Source organism: Aethina tumida, chromosome 4 (genome assembly GCF_024364675.1).
Source record: "Aethina tumida isolate Nest 87 chromosome 4, icAetTumi1.1, whole genome shotgun sequence".
Lineage (NCBI taxonomy): Eukaryota > Metazoa > Arthropoda > Insecta > Coleoptera > Nitidulidae > Aethina > Aethina tumida.
In genome coordinates, this window is record NC_065438.1 from 6,822,869 (window position 1) to 6,830,391 (window position 7,523).

General features: G+C 29.8%; 1 protein-coding gene across 4 annotated transcripts in view; it reads right to left on the reverse strand.

Annotated features, from left to right (window-relative positions):
• LOC109603517 (serine/threonine-protein phosphatase 2A regulatory subunit B'' subunit beta) overlaps nt 1-5,113 on the reverse strand; it is a 70,142-nt gene extending 65,029 nt beyond the window's left edge. For 3 of the 4 annotated variants that reach the window (XM_049966108.1, XM_049966110.1, XM_049966109.1), the window contains exon 1: nt 4,855-5,113. The gene's annotated coding sequence lies outside the window, so the exon portion shown is untranslated. The remainder of the gene's footprint in view (nt 1-4,854) is intronic. The other variant, XM_049966111.1, reaches the window with a different exon arrangement.
• Nucleotides 5,114-7,523: the final 2,410 nt, after the last annotated feature.

A 7,523-nucleotide genomic window follows, 5' to 3' on the forward strand; every position in this document is an offset into this window, starting at 1 on the left:
CAATTCAATGTAAAAAACTTTTTCCATAATGATACACTAGCACAGATTCTGGGGGATTCCCCTCTTTTTCTGACCCTATTTTCTACGCCACTGAATATTTTTTAATACTATTAGTTTTTTTATATTCTTTGCATAATTTGGAAGAAAAAAGGTGCCCTTGATTAATTTTGATTAGCACAGATGTTTTGGGTTTGTCCTAAAGTAAATAGAACCCCTTAAATTTAAATTTCAAAAATAGTTTTTTCCCATATGTCCGTAAACTTTTGTTTAATCGTGTTTAAATTTGGTATGTATCATCCTGAAATACATATCTATCATTCAATGTAAAAAACTTTTTCCATAATGATACACTAGCACAGATTCTGGGGGATTCCCCTCTTTTTCTGACCCTATTTTCTACGCCACTGAATATTTTTTAATACTATTAGTTTTTTTATATTCTTTGCATAATTTGGAAGAAAAAAGGTGCCCTTGATTAATTTTGATTAACACAATCGTTTTTGAAATATTTCAGTTTAAATATTTGGATAAAATTAAAATAAACATTAAAAGTGAAATATATGAAAAACAGTTGTGTTTATTAAAATTAATTGAGAGTATCTTTTTTCTTCTAAACAGTGCAAGATTGTAAAACACTTAATAATTTTAGAAAATAATCAGGGGCGTAGAAAATAGGACGAAAAAAAAGAAACCACCAAAATCTACCTACTGTGTGATATTAAGGAAAAAGCTTATTGCACTGAACTGTGGGTCAGCATTTTAGGATAATACATACTAAATTTAAACACGAAATATGAGAAAAAACAATTTTTAAAATTCAAATTTGAGGGGTTGTATATACATCAGGAGAAATTTTAGAAAAAATATTATTATATACTATTATATACATTTGTGTGTTTATTCAAGCCTATTTTAACTCCAAATGAAATAAACATTTTGTTTGTCTCAGCGCAATAAAATGTAATTACCATATTTGAATATAATCTTTGCATTATGTCACGGATATTAATACAATTGACCGAACAATTTGTTGGACATTTAATACAATTATCCCTTGCGCAATTTGTGCGTTATTATTGCACGTTATGTTCACACATTGTTGTTAAATTCACGGCTGTTGTTTACGTTCGTTTATGATTATATGGTACCTACACAATTTGTGGGAGATGATTATATTCTATTGTGGCACGAACAATTCACGTACCCACATTCAAACGTGGTTTTCGTGGACTAATTAAAGAGAAAAGTTTACGTATAACCACACTATTTAATTACAATAATGTTGCCCCAAATAGGGACAAATGTTGTGGATTAATTCAAGTCGTAAATCTTTGGTGTTCCTTTTTAATAAGATTAACCACTCGTTACAAATTGTATTTAAATATTATTTATAGTTTCCAATTAACATAATCAGATGATCGATGTGAAGTGCATGTTCACAGGCTTCCTGATCAAATTAACTATGCATTATACAATACATCTAACGCCCCAATATCAATTTTATTAATACACAATATTCACACCCTAGCCATTAACCAAATGCATTTTAGGGTGAGCAGATTCGGGTTACATAACAGCAATTTAATACTGTGGGGATTTAATGAACTAGGAAATTGTTATCTGTTGTGAGATAATATTTTCGATTATTGGGGGATTTCAAATATGTTTTATTCATTATAAGCAACAACTTTCTGTAACGCACAATTTAGAAAAAAAAGTCCTCTTGAGTAATATTCATAGCACAGCCGTTTAAATTTGATGCTTTTTGGTGTTTTAAATGAAATTACATATCATTCTATAAGTTTTCAATTGAATTTAGATCCGGACTTTAGGCTGGCCAATCGAAAATCTCAACATTTTATCTTTTAACCAACTTTGGATACAGTATCATGCCTAAAAATTTATGTAATTGATAATTTATCGTTGGCAAATGGTGCCATTACATCTCTCATGATATCTCTATATACAAGACAGTCCATTTTACTAATATTTTTTGTAATGATCCTATACCATGTCAAGAAAAGGAACCCCAAACCAAAACTCTTCCTTCACCATGTTTTGAAAGTTTGTGTAGTGTATCTGGAAACCAAATTTTTATTTGGAGGATGATGAATGGTGAATGAATGAGATTGTATGACTCAATTAATTCATTTTTCATTTACCTAGAGTACAAAAAAAGATGTCTTTTATCAATTTTTCCAATTTGTCTGTCAATAAAAGGAGTTGTTTTCATCTTATGACATTTTTTTATTGTATTTTCAATTGAATGTATTGTCATATATTTATTAATAAACGATTTTTCGAAAGCATTATAGGTTTTTAGCGGTATCAGTAATATCTAGACTTTATTATTTCCCTCTTCTCTGGAGAGCAATGTTCGCTTCTTCACACTGAAAGTGAATTTAGTTAATAAAATAATATAAATAATAAGAATAAATTCTAAATATTCTAACTACAAGAGTATATTATATTATTTATATAACTGAACAAAATTTAAATTAAATGCTTTTATGAAACAAATGATTTTAAATGTTGGGCTACTTCTTTGGGCACCACTAACTATATGGTATGTTCCAATTTAAAAACGCAGGTTAAGAATATAATATTTAATATTAATTTGTCAGTCAGATTTTTGCAATTTTATAAAGACGCAAAATTAGTAAAAACAGGTTTCCATGCCTTACATAAATTTACCATAATAACCATATCCAAAAATAAACAAATTGTGTAATTTTAGCTGTTAAATATTTAAGCAAGTTAGATTTTAAGGTCAAGATAAAAATTTTAAACATTTTAAACAAAACTAATTCGCTATTTTACGTGGTCTATTAGTAGTTCATATTGGAGAATGTAAATTAAAATAGTTTTTATTATTAGCCATAAAAGAACTTTCTATTTCACATTAGAAAAAAATGCCATACACGAACTCGTCCAACACAATAGAACCTATTCAATTCGTTAATTAGATAGCTTGAAAAATTTAATTTTAATGGGTCAATTTCCAAACAATTGGACCCGGCAAATAGATTAAAATTCAAAGTGGTTTCAATATTTTCACAGCCGATTTCTCAGAGTGCTAGAAGAGTTTTGGGTTCAATAAACCATTTGAGCAACACCAGGAAAATTATAATGAAGATTATTTCCTTAGTTTCATTAATGTAACCACTGTAATTTCAATTTAATGACTTTCTTTGGTTTATATTGTGCGAAAAACATATTAATGTATTCGTGATTAATGGTATTTTAGATTTAATCTTTTTTTGGTGGTAAATCATAACTATTATTGTATACATGACAACAAAATGATTGTTGAGCTAATTCTTGAAGGTTATTTGTGGGTTCCAGATTTCTTATGCGTCGCCCTAGGATGTTCCAAAGAGGTCCTATCGGATTCATATCGGGACTATTCGCTGACCTCTCCATAATCCACAAATTATGCTCTTCAAAGAAATTTTGAACAACTCTGACAGTGTGTGGTCTTGCATTATTTTGTTGTAATGTGAAATTTGATCCGTACTGATTCATGAAAGTATATACCACCCCATACAATTACACATCCTCCTCCAAAAGCTCTTCTCTCAGCCACAGTTGCATTCAAATATCTTTCTCTCGGCGTCTATAGACTCTTTGTCGTGCATCATTTGATCCTAAACAAAACCTGGATTCATCTGTAAAGAGAACCTGACTCCTTTGGTTCATGTTCCAGTTAATGTGTTCATTAGCAAAGCTTCTTCTCATTCTTCTGTGTGCTTCTAAACCAAATGTCGATCTCCTGGAGGAGTAGTCAATCTCTGACGAGCAGTATATGGTCTTTTATGACTGATACCAATTTTTCTGCACCGATTCTACAATCTGTGAATATTTGGCTGACTTGTTTGGAGCAAGTTTGCCACGTACCTCTGCGATCGACCTTCTTGCAGAAGTGTAAAGGCTCTAACAACTTCATCTCGATTGAGATGTCTTCTTTCTACAAGATGTTTTCCAAGAGCATCGTTGTTCATGAATTAAACGAGTCTCCTCTTAAGTATTTAATGATAAATTTCAATTATTTTAGTTTGTCTACAGATATTTAAAAAAAAATGATGTTGACACCTATTTCATTGTGAATTCATTGAATTTTTCATTTGAAAATTTCACTATCCATTCATTATTTATACACAAATGTATCCTCCAAATTTTAAAAGACTTGATGCATTAGTTTTCTTTAAAAAAATTCCAAAAATAACCTTTTTCTCAGGTGTGCCCCTTACTCTTCTTTGATGGTAAACCAAAACACAAAACAGTGGTGATTAATTAATTAATTATTTGTTTAGTTTAAGCCAAAATTAATTAAGGAGTCCTCAGCCAGTCCATTTATTTGTTTGGTGTTGGATAATTTTTGAGTTTATTCAGGAATATTCGTGGTTGCACAGCATCTGCACTGTTTATATTTATCATTCCCAGTTCCTCTTTATAAATATCAGTGACACAATACCTTACAAAACCAATTTATTGTGCATCCAGGGAATTCAAGCGGCGACCATCCGTTTTAAAAATATCGCATACATTTGCCCCGTCGTGGGCACACACTGTTCCGAAAAAGGCGACATGTAAATATCCCGCACCTACACCTCGAAAAGAAGTAAATAAAAACCATCAAGCGTCCAGTTGGACACGTGCAATCAACAGATCAATATTATGTGTGTATGCAAGTGAAGATTTGAACGAGTGAGCAACGTCGTGGTACAGTTCTTCGAGACTAAAAAATCGTCAGATGCGCCTCGTTTAAAATAGTATAAACGTGCATTTATTTATAGAATAAGCGCAGGATAAAACATTTTCATTTTGTCCATCGGTTCTAAAGCGGGCACTTACTTGAGGGGCTTTTTCAATGTGATAATCCCAGTGAATCAAAATAAGAACGTTCAAAAACACAAAATAAACCCACTGTTTTAACACAACCGGTGGTAGGAACTGAAGGCCGATTGAGGAACGAACATTTCTGACGACAATTCGCACGGTTTTCCGCCGATCCGGGACGGATTTGACACATAAATCATTAAATTTTGACAGGTCCTGTTACAGGTCGTCCGGACGCGCACCGAGTCTCACGCTTCGACGGCCGATCGACGAATGCGACAAAGAAAAACAAATCGACTGCGTTAAATGGTGCGGACGGTGGCGGCATCTATTTTGCGTTGGGCGGCGGCACCGCGCGCCATCTGTGCCGGCTCTTTGCTTTGTAATATATATTTGTAGATTTCATTAGCACTGTGTATCTTCATCACACATTATGTATTTGCGAGAGCTTAGTTTATTCACCGCTAGATGCATTGAGGGTATCCGCGGAGTTTAGACAATAAATATTTGAATTATTTTACATGAGGGGATTCACATTACTTTTATTTTTATCTTTTGCTCTGTTTAAATTGATATATTCTATTTTAATAATTTTATAATTGTCATTTAAACTATTTGAATTTTTAATTAATTTTGTATGTTAAATATGTTAATTATTCATTTCATTTTTATGTAACTGTGGTTGCATATACTGGAAAATCAATTTAAATCTTGAACAAAGATTTTAAATATTTAAGATTAAATTGTATCTAAAATACCATCAAACATACATATACCATATATGTTTATATATACATATATTTAATCTTTGATACCATGGTAAATTTATACGAATTTTAATTTAATTTAGTTATTTAATAAATAGTTACGATCTAATTGAGAAATACAACAATAGTTTTTATTGTAAAATATTTTATGTGAGTTAATAATACTTTTCTATTGTTTTTTTTTAGTTATGACATATTTGAATAAAATAAACTTAATATTAACATTAGGATTTAATGTACAGTAGTGAACATAAATAGAGCAACTTTAAACAACGTTATTCGCAAATTAAACAGAAGCATTTTATGATACATTTCTATTATTTTAGTTTTTCTTGAGATATTAAAAAAATAATGAAGTTTTTTGTAACATTAAAATTTACTGTAGTGTGTGTAAATAATGCGTACAAATTTATACTATTTTTGGCTCTATCAACTTGTATCTGGTACCAAGTACCTTATAGATTAGAATAAAGATCAGTGAATAAATGGAGGAACAGTTACGATTAAATGTTCAAATTGAAATGACTTAATTTTAAGTAATTTATCGCATTATTGACAAACTAGTTTACAATTATTGATAATTATCAGATACAATCTACAAAAATAATAAAAAATGTTGGCAATATTATAGTTAATCTTCTTCATAATTGTTTTAGTTTAATATTTAATTAATCCTTTCTTTACTTTATCACATAGAGGATTCTCTTATGAAAATTTTGACTACATAGATTTGGGTCTGGTACCACCTATCTTACAGAATTTAATATACACCATTAAATACACGAAAGAAGAGTTGCAGTTGAATTTTCAAATAAAAATGACAGTTCTAAGAAATTTGTTTTATTATTGAGAGGTTACACTCTAATTTATAATCATTGATAACTTTTAGACACAATTTACAAAAAAAATTCAAAATGTTGGTAATTTTGTAGTTAATCATCTTCATAATTGTTGTAATTTAGTGTCATTTAATTAATCCTTCCTTTGTTTAATCACATAGAGGACTCTCTTACGAAATTTTTAACCACATAGACATAGATCTGGTACCACGCATCTTACAGAGTTTAATAAACACCATTGGATTCAGGAAGGAAGAGTTACAATTGAATTTTATAATTGAAATGGTCCAGTTTTAAGAAATTTGTCGTATTATTGAGAGGTAACACATTAGTTTATAATTAGTGATAACTTTTAGACACAATTTACAAAAAAAATTCAAAATATTGGTAATTTTTTAGTTAATCATCTTCATAATTGTTGTAATTTGGTGTCATTTAATTAATCCTTTCTTTGTTTCATCACATAGAGGACTCTCTTACGAAAATTTTGACCCCATAGACATAGATCTGGTACCACGCATCTTACAGAGTTTAATAAACACCATTGGATTCAAGAAGGAAGAGTTACAATTGAATTTTATAACTAAAATGACCCAGTTTTAAGAAATTTGTCTTATTATTGAGAGGTAACACATTAGTTTATAATTAGTGATAACTTTTAGACACAATTTACAAAAAAAATTCAAAATATTGGTAATTTTTTAGTTAATCATCTTCATAATTGTTGTAATTTGGTGTCATTTAATTAATCCTTACTTTGTTTCATCACATAGAGGACTCTCTTACGAAAATTTTGACCCCATAGACATAGATCTGGTACCACGCATCTTACAGAGTTTAATAAACACCATTGGATTCAAGAAGGAAGAGTTACAATTGAATTTTATAATTGAAATGACCCAGTTTTAAGAAATTTGTCTTATTATTGAGAGGTAACACATTAATTTATAATTAATGATAACTTTTAGACACAATTTACAAAAAAAATTCAAAATATTGGTAATTTTATAGTTAATCATCTTCATAATTGCCGTAATTTGGTGTCATTTAATTAATTCTTTCTTTGTTTCATCGCATA